This window comes from Schistocerca gregaria, chromosome 3 (assembly GCF_023897955.1).
Source record: "Schistocerca gregaria isolate iqSchGreg1 chromosome 3, iqSchGreg1.2, whole genome shotgun sequence".
Lineage (NCBI taxonomy): Eukaryota > Metazoa > Arthropoda > Insecta > Orthoptera > Acrididae > Schistocerca > Schistocerca gregaria.
This window is the reverse complement of record NC_064922.1, coordinates 667666064-667684820: the sequence shown is the minus strand read 5'-3', so window position 1 is coordinate 667684820 and position 18757 is coordinate 667666064.

Here is an 18757-nt window from a genome sequence, read left to right as displayed (position 1 = left end):
ACCATGCAACAGAAGTTTCTCTGAGAAGCCCTGCATACAGTCACCCTCATTCAATATCCACTTTTTTCAGGCCCTGAAGAAAGACATTCGTGACTGTCGGTTTGCTTCGGACAAAGAGATTCACTCTGAGTACAGTTATGGCAACGGCAAATCTTTTTCCATGAAGACATTGACACCTTGTTTCACAGTGGAATAAATGTATTAAGGGGGACGATCAGTGTGATGGTCGATTTTGGAACCAGTATGCATGATTTTTTCAATAAAATAACAAACAAAAAAGACTGTATTATGTATTTTTTAAGCAAAAACTTGTACCTAGAGCACACTACATGACACCGACGAGATGACCTTCTCGCAGTGCAGGGGCTATTACTAGGAGCTCTGAAAGCCACGATTTCCAACGTAGAACAAAATTTTAAAAATTGTTTTGAAACTAATGATATTGTCTGGTTTGTAAGAAAATGGTGGCACTATGGAATGAAAGCCACTTTGTCCGAAGAAATGGTCTGTGTACGTGCACCAAAAATCGAAATGAAAATCTATGGCTAAAATTCTACGTATTACAGTAGAATGTATGCCGACCCGCAAATTACAAAAAGAAATAATATAACTGCAGGTATATTTCATGAGTTATACCTCCCGCCTCCCTGAAAAATGTTGTTTTGAAAAAATAACTGTTTTCAACGTTTTGTTTTCTTTGATATTGAACAAACATTTACTCTGCAATACCAACACCGAACAGTTGGCCTTTTCTTTCGCCGATGTCGAAAATCATTTTGATGAAATAATTTCGATTAACTGGCTTCCGCTTGCCAACAGAAGCGTTTTTTGCACGTTCGGGATTACTTTTATAACGTTTTCCACCCGTATAAATACGGGTGCTTGTCATTTTCAAATCCTCGCGTTTTACTTCGTATAAGGAACAAGCGGAATAAAAAGTTAATGAGATGCGAGACAAGCAGGAGCTTTCAGACTGTTTACCATAAACGAATCATGTAACGAAGAGAAACCCTGTTGTGAACAGTATTCTAGTTGATACTAATGCCCTCTGTGATACTATCTGAAACTAACAGGATCTCTGTTCCGTGGCTATCGCCTGTAGAACTACATCGGTTGTATTCGGTCGCTCTGATGTGTCCGACCCCCATACAACAAATTGCGGATTCAACATATTTTAATATTTATGGCACAGTCCAAAAAAGGAATCTTAAATACAGACCCTGTAAGGAATATTTTAAGCGATAAAAAAACTTAGGCTAAAAAATCAGTCCTGATCCACACCTCTAACAGTTATGGCGATTACTTTTGAAATAATTAACACTTTAACCACTTACATTTTTTCCCAACTGTCTCGTTTCCATTTTACTGCCCCTTATACTACCGATTTGCCTGAATGGCCGTGTATGTTAAAGAGCTGCTTCCTGTGCGAGGACATGCGCCGGTCCCGGAGCAAATCCGCCTTGTGGACTAACGTAGAGGGTTGGTGTGCCGTCCAAACTGGAACTAGTTTTTAGCCCCACATCCCACCTCATTAGAGGTGGCACCCAGCGACCGTTAAACTAACCACGCTAAATCCGTTTACAATCGTGTCGACACTACTACGTGCGGGAAAAAGCCACAAAGAATAGAAGAAGAAGAACGTATTACTGTTTAGCGTGAAAGATGTTGCAAAGCAACCTTCACCAATTTCGAAAAAGCTTTCGTGTCCAATACCACCCGACATTCCCCTACACGGTGACACCCACTCCAAAGGAACGGAGCCGAAGGCGGGCCTGAATCCGGCGGCACTCAGCAGCTGTACCATGGTTTATGCTATCCAGTTTTCTGCCTCACAACTAGAGTTCCTCTCTACCAAACTAGACTTCAGTAGTTTTGACATACTATATAAATGACGTATTAAATGCTAGGATTGCTGTTAGTATTGTAGCACTGGTAGGAGAGAAACTGAGAGCCGACGACTTCTCATTATTTCTTGTTTGTTTGTTCGTTTTGCACATACACTCCTGGAAATGGAAAAAAGAACACATTGACACCGGTGTGTCAGACCCACCATACTTGCTCCGGACACTGCGAGAGGGCTGTACAAGAAATGATCACACGCACGGCACAGCGGACACACCAGAAACCGCGGTGTTGGCCGTCGAATGGCGCTAGCTGCGCAGCATTTGTGCACCGCCGCCGTCAGTGTCAGTCAGTTTGCCATGGCATACGGAGCTCAATCGCAGTCTTTAACACTGGTAGCATGCCGCGACAGCGTGGACGTGAACCGTATGTGCAGTTGACGGACTTTGAGCGAGGGCGTATAGCGGGCATGCGGGAGGCCGGGTGGACGTACCGCCGAATTGCTCAACACGTGGGGCGTGAGGTCTCCACAGTACATCGATGTTGTCGCCAGTGGTCGGCGGAAGGTGCACGTGCCCGTCGACCTGGGACCGGACCGCAGCGACGCACGGATGCACGCCAAGACCGTAGGATCCTACGCAGTGCCGTAGGGGACCGCACCGCCACATCCCAGCAAATTAGGGACACTGTTGCTCCTGGGGTATCGGCGAGGACCATTCGCAACCGTCTCCATGAAGCTGGGCTACGGTCCCGCACACCGTTAGGCCGTCTTCCTCTCACGCCCCAACATCGTGCAGCCCGCCTCCAGTGTTGCCGCGACAGGCGTGAATGGAGGGACGAATGGAGACGTGTCGTCTTCAGCGATGAGAGTCGCTTCTGCCTTGGTGCCAATGATGGTCGTATGCGTGTTTGGCGCCGTGCAGGTGAGCGCCACAATCAGGACTGCATACGACCGAGGCACACAGGGCCAACACCCGGCATCATGGTGTGGGGAGCGATCTCCTACACTGGCCGTACACCTCTGGTGATCGTCGAGGGGACACTGAATAGTGCAAGGTATATCCAAACCGTCATCGAACCCATCGTTCTACCATTCCTAGACCGGCAAGGGAACTTGCTGTTCCAACAGGACAATGCACGTCCGCATGTATCCCGTGCCACCCAACGTGCTCTAGAAGGTGTAAGTCAACTACCCTGGCCAGCAAGATCTCCGGATCTGTCCCCCATTGAGCATGTTTGGGACTGGATGAAGCGTCGTCTCACGCGGTCTGCACGTCCAGCACGAACTCTGGTCCAACTGAGGCGCCAGGTGGAAATGGCATGGCAAGCCGTTCGACAGGACTACATCCAGCATCTCTACGATCGTCTCCATGGGAGAATAGCAGCCTGCATTGCTGCGAAAGGTGGATATACACTGTACTAGTGCCGACATTGTGCATGCTCTGTTGCCTGTGTCTATGTGCCTGTGGTTCTGTCAGTGTGATCATGTGATGTATCTGACCCCAGGAATGTGTCAATAAAGTTTCCCCTTCCTGGGACAATGAATTCACGGTGTTCTTATTTCAATTTCCAGGAGTGTAATTACAGCCCCACATCGTTCAATGATAGTCCATTGTGTATTTTATCTCTTTAATTGAGCTGTTTCTCCGCACTCACCAGCACCAATACCCTTGAAGAAGTGAAAATGAATGTAATCTTTTGGTGTCCAGACATCCAGCAATACAACAGAAAGTAAAACGAGATCATTTGAACGTTTAATCTTATCTGTGACAACAACGTGAACACGGTGATAATTAGCGTTGCGCAACGTGGTACCCATAGTTTATAGGTTACGTGGTCCACAGCCGTGACTGTTCTGTGCACAGGTAGCACACGGCGCCTAGCACAAGTTCACCGCGGCGATCGGGGCCACAGCACCAAGCTACGACACCTGACTATGGGCTAATAAGAGCCTGAAAACGGTCGTGTGGTAATAAAAGAACTTTACAACTGAAGCGGTAATTTTAACCCTAGAATTATATGAAAGCTTCCTTCCAATATTGAGTCCCTAACATCAACAATGAGGTTGCTGAAGCATAAACACAAATGTCAAAAAAGGTTTGCATCACCTCGGTTTCGAGAGTTCCGGAAACTGCAAAAAAATCGGAATAGAGATCAACATGAACATCATTTCCGCCCTTTTGTTTCCTCACGAAAACCACACATTGCATGTTGTACTACCACACAGCGAGAACTTTATAGGTTGTGATCCACTTTGCTGTACACACCGGTACCTCTAATACCCAGTAACACGACCTCTGGCATTGATGTATACCTGTGTTAGCCGTGGCATACTACCCACAAGTTCATCAAGGCACTGTAGTTCCAGATTGTCCCTTTCGTCAACAGCGATACGGCATATATCCCACAGAGTGGTTGGTGGGTCACGTCGTCCATAAAAAGCCCTTTTCAATCTATCCCTGGTATGTTCGATAGGGTTCATGTTTGGAGAACATGCTTGCTACTCTAGTCATGCGATGTCGTTATCATGAAGGAAGTCTTTCACAAGATGTGCACGATAGGGGCGCGAATTTTCGTCCATGAAGACGAATGTCACTCCAATATGCTACCGATATTGTTGGACTATCGGAGGATAGCATTCACGTATCTTACAGCCGTTACGGCGCCTTCCATGAGCACAAGCGGCATACGCCGCCCCACATAATGCCACCCCAAAACAGCAGGGAACCTCCACCTTGCTGCACTCGCTGGACAGTGTGTCTTAGGCGTTCAGCTTGACCGGGTTACCTCCAAAGAAGTCTGCGACGATAGTCTGGTTGAAGGCATTTGCGATACTCATCGGTGAAGAGAACGTGATGCCAGTCCTGAGCGGTCCATTCGGCATATTGTTGGGCCCATCTGTACCGCGCTGCATGGGCTCGTGGTTGCAGAGATGGACCTCGCCATGGACGTCGGGAGTGAAGTTGCTCATCATGCAGCCTACTGCGCACAGTTTGAGTCGTAACACGACGTCCTGTGGCTGCACGGAAAGCAATATTCAGCTTGGTGACATTGCTGTCAGGCTTCCTCCGAGCCATAATTCGTAAATATCGGTCATCCACTGCAGTAGTAGCACTTAGCTGGCCTAATCGAGGCATGTCATCGACAGTTCCTGTCTCTCTGTATCTCCTCCATGTCCGAACAAAATCGCTTTGGTTCACTCCGAGACGCCTGGATGCTTCCCTTGCTGTGAGCCCCTTCTGGCACAAAGTAACAATACGGATGCGATACAACCGCGGTATTGACAGACTAGGCGTGGTTGAACTCCAGAACACGAGCCGTGTACCTCCTTCCTGGTGGAATGACTGCAAGTGATCGGCTGTCGAGCCCCCGTTGTCTGATAGCCGCTGCCCCTGCACAGTTGTTTCATCTTTGGGCGGTTTTAGCGACATCTCAGAACAATCAAAGGGACTGTGTCAGTGATCCAATATATACAGTGAACGTCTCGCTTCAGGAGTTCTGGGAAACAAAGTGATGGAAAAATCCTTTTTTGATGTTTGTAGCTCTAGAGACGACTTCGTCTACGTATGTCTATGATTATTGTAAGGGTGCTGATGAAACTGATAATGTGTATTTCGAGCGATCAGGCAGCTCATCAGGTGAGGTCGCAAACGCAGCAGACATCGAGGTTTCTTAGTTGTTTCAGAAGTGGTTCGAATGACTAAGCCCTATGGGACTTAACATCTCAGGTCATCAGCCTCCTAGACGTAGAACTACTTAAATCTAAGTAACCTAAAGTCATCACACACGTCCATGCTCGAGACAGGATTCGAACCTGCGACCACAGCAGCAGCGCGGTTCCGGACTGAAGCGCCTAGAACCGCTCGGCCACCGCGGCCGGCTCAGAAGTGGTACTCGAATTTTCTCCTGATCTCTATAAGATTCCAGAGTTGCAAGTCTGAATGATTGAGGAAGAGAGTACACTTCTGGAGGTGATCTCATAGACGAGTAGCCAATGCATTGTGATATACATATGGTTTCGCAGTACTCACGCGTTGTTTTTTCTTCTTTTCGGTGGTTCTCCTGTTAGACATTTCCGCACGTGAAAGCGATGACGTATGCTGAAGAATTGTAGTCGCTTACTGATGTTTCATAGCTTACATGGCCGTTTATGTATCCTTACTCAGTCCCTAGATGGTTCCACTCTTCCATTTTGTTGAAGAATTTAGTAAGACATTGATCGCATACGTAATCAAAGCAATCGAAATCAGGTACCGCCCAATAGGTATGCAACATACATAACGTACAGGCAACGCAGGTAGGATGTTACCTGTCTACCGGAAAAACTTCCTTAGTCCACACTTACTCATTAAAATCTACGGTGGCCTACAGCAGTTTTACAATTATATTCAGAACCACAGGGCTTTGGCAGCAGAACAAACAGTTGGGGTAGTCGCTGCCAGCCTGTGAGAAAGCCGCGCCATATGCGGTCGATGCGGAGCGCAGGGTACGCGCCGCCGACCACGACGCAAACACGCGCCGCAATTTCCGCCGCACGAGGGCGGCCAGCGGCCAGCGGCCGGACACCACCAGAGCAGGCAGGGCCGCACCGCTGTCCGCAGTGGTCAGCGCCGCCACTCAGGGCCGCCCGCTCCTCCTAGTACATCGCTCAAAATGGTTCAAATGGCTCTGAGCACTACGGGACGCAACAACTGAGGTCATCAGTCCCCTAGAACTTAGAACTACTTAAACCTAACTAACCTAAGGACATCACACACATCCGTGCCCGAGGCAGGATTCGAACCTGCGACCGTAGCAGTCACGCGGTTCCGGACTGAAGTGCCTAGAACCGCAAGGTCACCACGGCCTGTCTAGTCACCGCGCCGCTGCTGCGAACTGGCTCTTTGCTAGAGTCCTGGACCATATAAGGCAGGTATCACGCTAAAGAATCTTTTACTATTCTACTGGTAATGATTCTCAGGTTTGTGCAACATGTTAGTGTACCACGCGATTGGATAGAAAGGACGGTATTCCCGTTTTAATAAAGCGTCTTGTATAGGAGGAATACAGTAATAGGCCTAAGTTCTAGGCGACTGATGACCTCAGAAGTTAAGTCCCATAGTGCTCAGAGCCATTTATTCGCCTGTGAAGTCAAGAGTGCCGTAGCCAAAACCACCCTGGATGATACCGTCATCTCTGACGTTTCTAAGGGAGCTGTCACATTTCTGCACTGAGGTTTACTGAAAAAAATACGTACTGAGTGTCCCACCAGACATGTGTTTGAATTCAGGGCTTACAAAGTGACAGAACTCAATACGTCATACTTCATGCAATTAAATCGACAGATGTGAAGGTAAAATCTGGACCACTACTACGAAATGTTCTAGGACCATTGCTGTTTACAACAAAAAGGGTGCTACGCGGTGATGTTGCAGACTCTCGGGGATCAGGAGGAAGATAAATGTGTCAGTTTGAAGTAAGGGACGGTGCTCAAGTAACGACCGGCGTAAGTTGTTGTGTAGACTATGTACACAACGGTAAGCAGAGGTGGGCTAAAGAGAAGTGTGGTGCGGCAACAGTTGTCCCAGGGAAGCTGGACACGAGCAGAAGTTATCAGTGAAAAAGTTAAGCACAGTAAACTGAAGATTCAGTTAACAGGCATTTCTCCAAATGTACCATGAGTCATTACAACAGTATTGCAAGAATGGAGTCCAGCTCATAATGTCCACAAGGTATAATCCTCCTATACTGAAGCATGAAAGCCGCGACCAAGCGGTGTCTTCGTGGCGTCCAGTGGGGAAGTGAGTCAGCGTGCGAATGGGCTGAGCTCTGCACTGCACTGCACTGCACTGCAAATCTCTGGTTACATCTACCAGGAGGGAGACAGGCTAAGCAGCGAAGCTGCTGTTCCTGTGTGGACCTCAAGAACTATTGTGGGGCCTTCCGGTTAGGATTGGCCTATGGGAGCGGCCGCGTGGGGCGGACGCTGCGTCAAATGCGTCATAGAGGCTGCGGAAGAAATTACTCCCGCAGCAGATCAGGCCAACGCGTGGTTGACCTGCGGTGGACTTGGTGTCCCAGTCCGCGGATAAGACGACTGCCAGAGTGTTCTGCAGAGGCATAGAACACCCTGGCGGACTGCCTGAAGCGATCCCGCAGCAACGGGACGCCAGCTTCCTCATGAAGGAGCCTTGTGGAGTAACGAGGCGGCTTGTGGAGAGCGAGCCGCAGCGCCCAATTCTGGACACGCTGGAGCAACGCAACGTGCGATGGGGCGGCATTCCCCCACACAATGGCGGCGTAATCGAGTACCGGCCGGATGAGGGCCAAGTACACGGTCAGGCCATGCCGAGAGGGGAGCGTGGATAAGGGGTTCAGCAGCGGGTAGAGCGCCCGGAGACGCCCAATCGCCCGCCCCCTGATGTCGCGGATGTGCGGCAGCCAGGTGAGATGCCTGTCAAGCGTCACACCGAGGTATGTGCCGGTCGGTGACCACTGGATGGGGCCTCCCGAGATCGAGACAGGCGGCAGGTCTGGAGGCAGCCGTCTCAGAGTGAAAACGACCGCCTGGCTCTTGGCGGCCTTAAACTTGAGTCGCCACTTGGTGGACGACGCCCCCAGGACGTCGCAAGCCAGTTGGAGTCGGCGGCACATAGCGACCACGTTCATACTGCGGGTGAACAGCGCAGTGTCGTCGGCATAAAGAGCCAACTCCACGCGCGTGAGTGGGCTGAGCTCCTGCGGCCCGCCCTACTATATTGCTGCGGAAGAGGGCGCGCGAGTACGGAGCTCATGGAGGCGTGGCTCAGCAGGGACGCATCCCGCGAGACCACTGGCGGCCTCAGGCGGAAACTCGAAATTCAATTGCTCTGACGCCCTTGCGGTAACTCTGATACGGGATACCACAAAAGTTATAATCGAAAATCGTTCCGGTACCTCTGACAGCCGGCCTCTTCTCTTTCTATGCTTTGAGCGGAGGTAGTATGGACCAAAATAAGAAAAAAGTTTCAAGTAAACCATGGCTCTACATTGCGTGCCTTGTGAACTTTTTCATGTTTGCTACCGTAAAACACATATCTTCTAGGGCATAAGTGCTCATAGTTATTAAGGAATGCATTTTGAAGCCCTTGTTTACTTGGTTTGGTCTATACAGCCTCTACTCAAAAAACGTAAATTGAGGAGCTTGATGGAAATGTAGTGTACTGTCAGAGCAATCAGAACGATTTTTGCTCGTAAGTTGATCATTTCTGGATCAGGGTCCCCGTCCTCAGACTGACACAGCTACCCTTCTCCATCGTACTTGGAAGTTCGTAGCGTTATTACAAAATCATCCTGCATATAATTTGTTTAATGGATAACGTAGGAAGCTCTATGAGGATTTTTACAGGCGACACTGTTGTCTATAGCAAGATTCACTGTCAGAAGTGGAGAGCGAAGTGCAGAAAGATCTGCAGAAGATCGAAGATTGTTGCACGGGTTGGCATCTGACCCCGAACACAAATAAGGGTAACTTGCTGCTGGTAAGAAGGCAAAGAAAACAATTAGTAGTAGACTGCATGAATATGGTCACCTGACAGTGTCAGCAGGAGAGTGATCTCTGATTTAAAAAAATGTAATCTTCTTACTAGAAAAGCTTATTTGCCCACATCTCATTAAATAAATATCCAAACAACTAATTTTGGCAAGCTTAATTGCCATCCTCAGATCTGAAAAAGTATTGGAAAAACTTTTGCAGTCTAATAGTCGTTACTCTATATACAGATGAAGCTGTAATACACGTATTATATACCTTCAACACGTACATACGATAGTATAATTTTATGTAGTGCACGGTCATTTAATCATGGACACATTGAGGAACAAATTTAATACAATTAAAAACGGTTATGGGAAATCCAACGTCAAAAACACAAATTATAACATACCGGAAGTGAACTAATCTCATTTAAGAAGACGTGGCAGCGTAACGTTATTATACAAAAAGCTGATTGCACATTGACGGATAGTAGTCACGCGGACTATATAGTGTTTAGGAGTACCATCAGGTTTTACATGATGAGGTAGAAATATAATAAATATTTTAATTATGATGTATAATAAATAAAAGGTTGGAGCTAATCTAGAATCAACATTTTTAAGGCTATAAACAAAATGTATATGTAGCGTTCACGGGTTTGCGGCCGGATCACGTTGTGCAAATTCCACAATATATTCTCGGAACAACTGTCCGACATTTTCAGGTGGTTCAGCCTTGCTGGTGGCAAGGTAGGACTGACCTTATACGTACGTCGCCCCGTTTCTAGAACACGCGCGGGAGGAATGCAATGCAAATGATTTGCAGACATATGGTGCCATATACATGTTTTCTCCCGTTCGGGGTCCGAGCCGATCGTATTTAGCATGATTTATGAAAAGACGGATGTTTTATCCCCGGCATCATCTTACTGAGATTTCGTTATTAAGGAAGCAATAGATATCCGCATAGCCGATAATCTCATCAACATGGATGCGGTATTTCAACTGAGCACAGCCTGGAACCCTGCAATGGCTGCTATTAAATCACGATGCGGAAATCAAGATTTTTTCGATAACAGACCCGTCATAACATTTGACCGGTACGGTCTTTGGTGAGTAACGTCTGGCCACAATGCTGCCAAACGCAGTGTACAGCGGACGCGCAAGAGAGCAGCTCTGCGATTTTCGGCAGGGGGCGTTAGAATATGGCACCATCTGTATGCAAATGATTTGCTCATGCGCGATTTCCGCGCCTGCGCATTCCTTCCACACGTGTTTTAGAAACGGGGCGTCGACGTGCAGATACGGTCAGTCGTACCTAGCCACCAGCAAGGTTGAACCACCAGAAGATGTCGGACAGTTACTCCCGAGGAAATGTTGGGTGGTTTGCACAACGTGATCCGACGGTCAACTCGTGAAGACTATTTACAACATATCCGCCGAGAAAGCTTGAAGAGTCACAAGATGTATACAGTTTCTTTATCTTAAATATTTCCGATCTCCGCAGCACTAGGTCAACAAAATTCTGATACGCGGACAAGATCGCTCTTGCTTGTAGAACCAAAGATCTCCGACAAGCGGAGAATATTCTCACAGAAGATCTTGCCGTTATGAGTCCCTATTTTAGATAGTATCGACTTAAACCCAGTACAAGTAAAACTGAAATATGAATGTTTCACCTAAACAACAAAAAACACACGCAGGTCAGAATGAAACTTAACGCAATCACTCCTTGCCTAAAATAGTACGCTAAGTACCTCGGTGCCTTAATCTGACAATCCAACCAACACCCATTTGTTGGCTTTCTGGTTGGTTGGTTGGTTGGTTTGGGAAAGGAGAGCAGACAGCGTGGTCATCGGTCTCATCGGATTAGGGAAGGATGGGGGAAAGAAGTCGGCCGAGCCCTTTCAGAGGAACTATCCCGGCACTTGCCTAGAGTGATTTAGGGAAATCATGGTAAACCTAAATCAGGATGGCCGGACGCGGGATTGAACCGTCGTCCTTCCGAACGCGAGCCCAGTGTCTAACCACTGCGCCACCTCGCTCGGTGTTGGCTTTCTGTGCAGAGCAATATCTGTAACTCCGAAAACCGTAGAAGCGATGCCTTGCATAGGGAACATCGCAAGCTACAGGAGAGCCTTGTATTTCCGATACAGAATAACACACAAAGCTTACGACGGAACAGGTTCCACTCAAGAAACCACCGTTACGGCAAGCAGAACAGCTAGATGCCAGTAATACCGAGGTCAGAAACCTATTGGACCAGAAGTGTCAACTTGTAGAAAGTTCTGACGAGTGTGAGTGGTTCCGAAAGAATAACTGTGAGACTGCTGGCACAAACTCGAAGGAAGCTATGGGTCACACTGAACAGAGCTCGCTCTGGGCATGGTCGGTGCGCAGGCTCACTTTACAGTTAGGGTGCTACAGAGTCTCTGATTTGTGACTGTTGAGCTCTGAACGAGACAGCCAAGTTCATTAGAGATGAATCCCCATTTCGTTCACATCAGGGGAGTTTGGGTAACCTCATGAATGCTGACGATACCGCTCTTATATCGATTAGGAATTTAAATATCGACATTTAGTTAGTTTTGTACGTAGTTTTTCTTTCTGTATCGTTGTTATATACATCGACTAATTGAGTTCAGTCATAAATTTCAGCTAGTAATAGCGTATACTCTGTTCAACAATCACAAAAGGAAGAGGTATACCTGGAAAAGGCCAGGTGATGTGGGAAGATTCCAGTTAGATTACATCATGGTCAAACAAAGATCGCGAAATCAGACACTGGTTTGTAAGGCGCACCTCAGATGTTAAGTCCCATAGTACTCAGAGCAATTTGAACCATTTTTGAGGAAAGAACTTCTCTAAAAAGAGCCATCACAGAAGATGGGAAGTAAAACATAGGTACAAAGAAGGTAACTCTTTATAAAGTCCTGGATAGGCAATTCAGGAGCGGTTTTGAGAGAGGTCTTAACGGTTCCAGAAGCGGTTTTTCTGACTCTCCCCGTACGTAGTTTCCGCTCTCTTTATGCAAATTGTTAAGGGGAGCAGCAAGTTGGGGGAAATTACTGACGAACCTCCGAAAATAATTTGCCATACCAATGAATTTTAATACCCCATTTTTATTCTCCGGGGGAGAAAGTTTTCCCAAATCAGAAATCCGTTCTTGAACAACCCTAGCAACGTTTCTGAAAACCAGGTGATCCAAACAGGAAATCTGCTGCCTAGCGAGAATCATTTTAGATGGTTTGACTGATAATCCGCCAAATCGACGCTTTAACAATACCTGCTCAAGATGTGAAAGATGTTCAACAAAAGAGCAGCTATTGACCACAATATCATCAAGATAATTATGTACACAACGAAACTTAAGGTCATGCAAAACATGTTCTAAAGTCGTGAAAGAACCGCAGCCCCGGTAGCCAAGCCAAATGGTACCTGATTAAATTGATACAGATTTAAATCTGCACAAAAGGCAGTATCGTGCTTGGACTCCTCGCTTACTGCGATCCGATAGTAAGCCTCTTTTAAACTAAGTGCGACAAAATAGTAGGCATCAGCAAACCATGTGAAACAATTATGGACACCAGGAAGGGGAACTGACCTCAAAATAACCTTCTCCTTAAGACCTCGATAATCGACTACGGGCCTATAATCCTCACGCTGCCCCTTGGGAACGGGAAATACAGATGAAGCATATGGGTTCATGGTGTAATAACTACATCATGCAGCGTATCATTACACATTTGTCTTAGTATTATCATCTTAGGTGGTAAGAGACGATACGGAGTATACCGTACAAAGATGTCGTCGGCTAGAAGGATATTATATTGAATTACGTCAGTTAAGCCCAACTTATTAGTCGGTATATCGGAAAACCGTTCTAGAAGAGCCGTTAACTGTTTAACCTGATAATGACTGAGGTGACTAACCTCGCATTTCGAAGGCTCTGCCTTCAAATGATTGATGTTATGGAAAACATCACACGAACGAAGGGCTATTTTCTCAGACAGATGGAATCTAAAGGAGACAGGTGTTAGTAGCAAAGTTGAGTCCAAGCCTGTCCGTTGAATGAAATCACGCCCAAGTAACAAGGTAACGGACAAATTCTTAACGACAATAATACCAATAGGCCAATAAAAAATCAGAAATAAAATAACGCGCACCTCAGCTATCAGATGTAACTCTTGCACAATGGACACACCACATCTCTGGGAAGAGGGCCATATAGGAGGCATCCTACACAAATTATGAAATTCGAGATACCAACCATAGTCGAGCAAGGAAACGGAACTTACAGGATCTACAAGCCGAGTACATACATATGAAATAGCACACTTATTACGAGAGCGAATGCGCTCGCAATGAGCACGGTTACTCGGAAGTGTTTTACCCCGCACCGTATACCTACAACCACATCTGATAGGGCAATCGCGCACTAGATGACTAGTGGCACCACAATGGAAACAAAGTTTACAGTCAAATTAATCAAAGGTGATCGCTGATGATTACCATTCCGGATAACAGCTACAGATTGGAAATTTTTACCCTGATCTCGTTACACGTCTGAAAATTTAAGGGCCTCTATGTAACCAAGTAACTCATTGAATTCAAACGATTCCGTAGGTTTGGGCGGAAATACAAAACACGAATGATCGTCCGGCCTCGTGCCTCCAAAATGTAATATATACAGTCCTATTCGGTGACCTTCATATTGAAAGTCGTTACAGACATGCAAATACGCTCGATATACTGGCTCAAGCTTGTACTTGCCAATAGTGCAGCCACTCAAGTTCGTTACCTATGCTTGATGATAACTTTCTCTCTATTATATGAGTCCTGAGCTGACTTAGGGTACCTTCATTTCTAAGTATCTCAGACAACTCCTTCGACAGAGGATAAAACGAGCAAAGTATCACAGTGTGCGATACATGCTAGGCATCAGCTTGAAATTCTAATCGGACAAGTAACCATAACACCTGTCAAACTTTATCTAAGTCATCAATAGATAACTCGGTAACACCACAAAGCAAACACATGATGGCATTAGGTAACTTAACAAATGCATTCGTGCCCAAACAACCAAGATCACGAGCAGCGACCTATTTTAAATTTAGTAATTGACTGTTGGCCGAACTACCCTGTCCCAAGCAACCCATTTCGCCACTGAAACTCAATAAATCAGGCCTAACTTGTAGATGTTTCATTCACTTGATCGACCAACGCTTTAACAGTCTCATGGTGGTGGCTATGGGACAAAACTGCTGAGGTGATCGGTCCCTAGGCTTACACCCTACCAAATCTAACTTAAACTAACTTCCGCTCAGGACAACACATACACCCATGCCCGAGGGAGGACTCGAACCTCAGATGGGGGGAGCCGCGCGAACGATGGAGAGGAGCCCCAGACCGTACGGCTACCCCGCGCGGCAACACTTTGCTGATCACGAAGCTCAAGACTATTTAAATCAGCAAAATGGTTACTCTAAGGAACCAAATGAGCTTGGAGGCTACACAAGTGCCTATAAGAAGTTGACTTCCTTCAAAAAATTGCAAATTACAAGAAACAACGGCTCCTTCCTCTCCAGTGGTGTCAGGTGAAATGTGAAGATGGTTATCCAATTCTGCACTCAACCTGGCCTTCCACTGAAACGCGCCGTATATTTAGTTTATACTCAAGCCGTTCTTGCTTGACAAACGATCCGCCCAAACAACTCTCACCTTCATGACAATAAGTGACTACCTGAAACAGCAGAAAACTTTTAATAAAGGACTTCTAAAGTTTCAAACAACAAATGACGCTAAAGGGGTTGAAAATTCTAACCCCCCCCCCCCCCCTCTTCATTTCACCTGAGCAGTGCACAACCACTCTCTGTGACTTCCACAGAAATCTTTAAACTCAGGATAGGGTAGCACAAGGAAAGCATGGAAGGGTGAACTCGGAATAGCAGCGTGATTTGTCATTTGAACGGTTACATTCATTTAACCGCCACAGAAGAGCTCTAATAAATAAATGTCATAATCGGAAATAGTTATGAGTGACAGGCTAAGGCTAATTAGTTACTAACAGCAATAATTGGCTTTAACAAAAGATTTTAGTTCAATAAGCCACAAAAGGTTCCGTAAATTTGCGCAGTGGTGTTTTGTGGAAACAGCATTGCCTTCCCTCCAGCATATCCGTTTGAGTTCGCGAAGCTTTTCCGTAATACTCGCATGCTGGAACGGTTTTTCATACTCATCACCATTAACTTAAATTTTTATACATGTACAGCAACATACCATTCATCACACAAACTATAAATTTTGTCTACGTCATCCTGTATCATCGTACATTCACTCATCTTCGACACGTTTCCGTGTGCTTCAGACGCTTGAACAAGCAGCCGTAGATTGTTGCCCACCCTTCCCCCACATCATTTACGTATATAGAAAAGAACAGCGGTCCTATCACACTTCCCTGGGGCACTCCTGATGATACCTTTGTCGCTAATGAATACTCGCCGTCCAGAACCAGTTAGTGGGTTCTATTATTAAAAAAGTCTTCGAGACACTCACATATCAGGGAACCTAAACCGTATGCTCGGACTTTCGTCAACAGTCTGCATGGGGGCAACGTGTCCAATTATTTTCGGAAATCCAGGAATATGGAATCTGTCTGATGTTCTTCATCCATAATTCGCAACATATCGTGAGAAAGAGGCTTGCTTTTTAAATCTGTGCTGATTTGTGGGAAAACGCTTTTGTGTTGCAAGGGATTTATTATATTCGAGCCCAGAACGAGCTAAAGAACTCTTCAGCAAAGAGATTATAAGGGTACTGGCCTCTAATTATTCAGTTCTTTTGTGTTTCTTTATACAGAAGTCACCTGCAATTTTCTCATTCGCTTAGGACTTTGCACTGAGCGGGAGATCGCGATAAATGCAAGCTAAGTGTGGGGCCAGTGCCGTAGATAAATAATACTACGATTATGTGCTACCAAGTCACCACCGCAACATCGTTTCATACCTGAAACAGTTTGAGTTCATATCGAGAATTTTGCAAATATCTGCAGACGTACCTCATGCAGGGATGAATATGACGAAAACATTAAGAATCTTTCCCACAGTCTCCTTCAGAGACTGCCTTAACATTCATTACTCATGGAGTCTCTGCTCCATCACCAAGGAATTGTTTGCTTCAGTGGTTTAAGTAGGAACTTTTTTAACATTCGCTATTTCATAATATCTCATATATAAAATAATAAGCTCTATTAGTCGCTCCTTCGACACGTAGGCTTTGTGATTAGTAGGCCTACAATAATTATTAGTTTTGTATCTGTATAAAAATTTGATTAAAACGGAAACGTTGAAAACTACTGAACTATCAGTTTAATATGTCACAGCTGCAAACTACTAACGCGAATTCTTTACAGACGAATGGAAAAACTGGTAGAAGAAGACCTCGCGGAAGATAAGTTTGTATTCCGTAGAAATGTTGTAACACGTGAGGCAATACTGACAACACGACTTATCTTAGAAAATAGATTAAGAAAAGGCAAAAGTACATTTCGAACATTTGTAGACTTAGAGAAAGCTTTTGACAATGTTGACTGGAATACTCTCTTTCAAGTTCTAAAGGTGGCAGGGGTAAAATACAGGGAATACAGGGAGCGAAGGGCTATTTACAATTTGTACAGGAACCAGATGGCACTTGTAAGAATCGAGGGTCATAAAAGGGAAGCAGCGGTTGGGAAGGGAGTTAGACAGGGTTGTAACCTGTCCCCGATGTTATTCTATCTATATATTGACTAAGCAGTAAAGGAAACAAAAGAAAAATTCATGGAGCAGAAATAAAAACTTTGAGGTTCGCCAGTGACAGTGTTTTTCTGTCAGAGACAGCAGAGGACTTGGAAGAGCAGTTGAACGGAATGGACAGTGTCTTGAAAGGAGGATATAAGATGAACATCAACGAAAGCAAAATGAGGATAATGGAATGTAGTGAATTAAGTCGGGTGAATCTGAGGGAATTAGATTAGGAAATGAGACACTTAAAGTAGTAAAGGAGTTTTTCTATTTGGGGAGCAAAATAACTGATGTTGGTCGAAGTAGAGAGGATATAAAATGTAAACTGGCAATGTCAAGGAAAGCATTTCTGAAGAAGAGAAATTTGTTAACATCGAGTGTAGATTTAAGTGTCAGGAAGTCGTTTCTGAAAGTATTTATATGGAGTGTAGCCATGTATGGAAGTGAAACATGGACGATAAATACTTTGGACAAGATTAGAATAGAAGCTTTCTAAATGTGGTGCTATAGAAGAATGCTGAAGATTAGCTCGGTAGATCACATAACTAATGAGGAGGTATTGAATAGAATTGGGGAGAAGAGGAATTTATGGCACAACTTGACAAGAAGAAGGGACCGGTTGGTAGGACATGTTCTGAGGCATCAAGGGATCACAAATTTAGCATTGGAGGGCAGCGTGGAGGGTAAAAATCGTAGAGGGAGACCAAGAGACAAATACACTAAGCAGATTCAGAAGGATGTAAGTTTCAGTAAGTACTGGGAGATGAAGAAGCTTGCACAGGCTAGAGTAGCATGGAGAGCTGCATCAAACCAGTCTCAGGACTGAAGGCCACAACAACAACAACAACAACAACAACAACAACAACAAAGGAATATGGTAAAAAGTACGGTAGTACATGATGTCTCTACAATGCTCCTAATGGAAAAAAAACAACCATTTCAAAGAAATTATCAGCTGCTGCTGTATAGGCTTCTGCCTTCACAAAGACTACCTGGAACATCAAATTTCTCTTAGAATTATTTATAATAAAATCGGTTGGTGAATACAGTGCCCCACACTACTATTCCAGGGTTAAAATTACAACACTATGAAGACGGTATGCAAGAAACACCAAACTACTATGAACTGTACTAACGGGATGTTATAATTAAAGTGCGACTACTCACGGATGGCCAGCGTAGACTGTAGTTAACGTATCTTGTGGAAGCTTTACAGTATCTCGTCGACGTCTCCGGTGCTCACATTGAACAAGCTGTGTAAGCGACGGTTAATAATAAAATCAACATTACGCGTTTGTCGCTTGTTTGACCTTTTCTACTTACGCCCCACTCCCAAACCATTACGTATGGATACATTTGTAAGTGTCTTTCTTTTGTTTGTGAGAAGACTGTGTGTCACGTATCGTGTAACAAGCAGGCGAACATGAGTTCTTGTGCTATCTCCCTGTGTGTAGATGACCTAGATACGTTGGAGTAGGATCGCAAGGAGGATGGTACTGGCAAAGCCGGTGGTCCGTCTGATATGTGCTGAAGGCTAGGCGCCGCGCTGCTGAGGATCCCACCACACTGACAGACAGTCGCCAGGGCGACGACGTGGGTTCTACAGAGGTATAACAAACTGCGTTCCGCAAGGCAGTAGC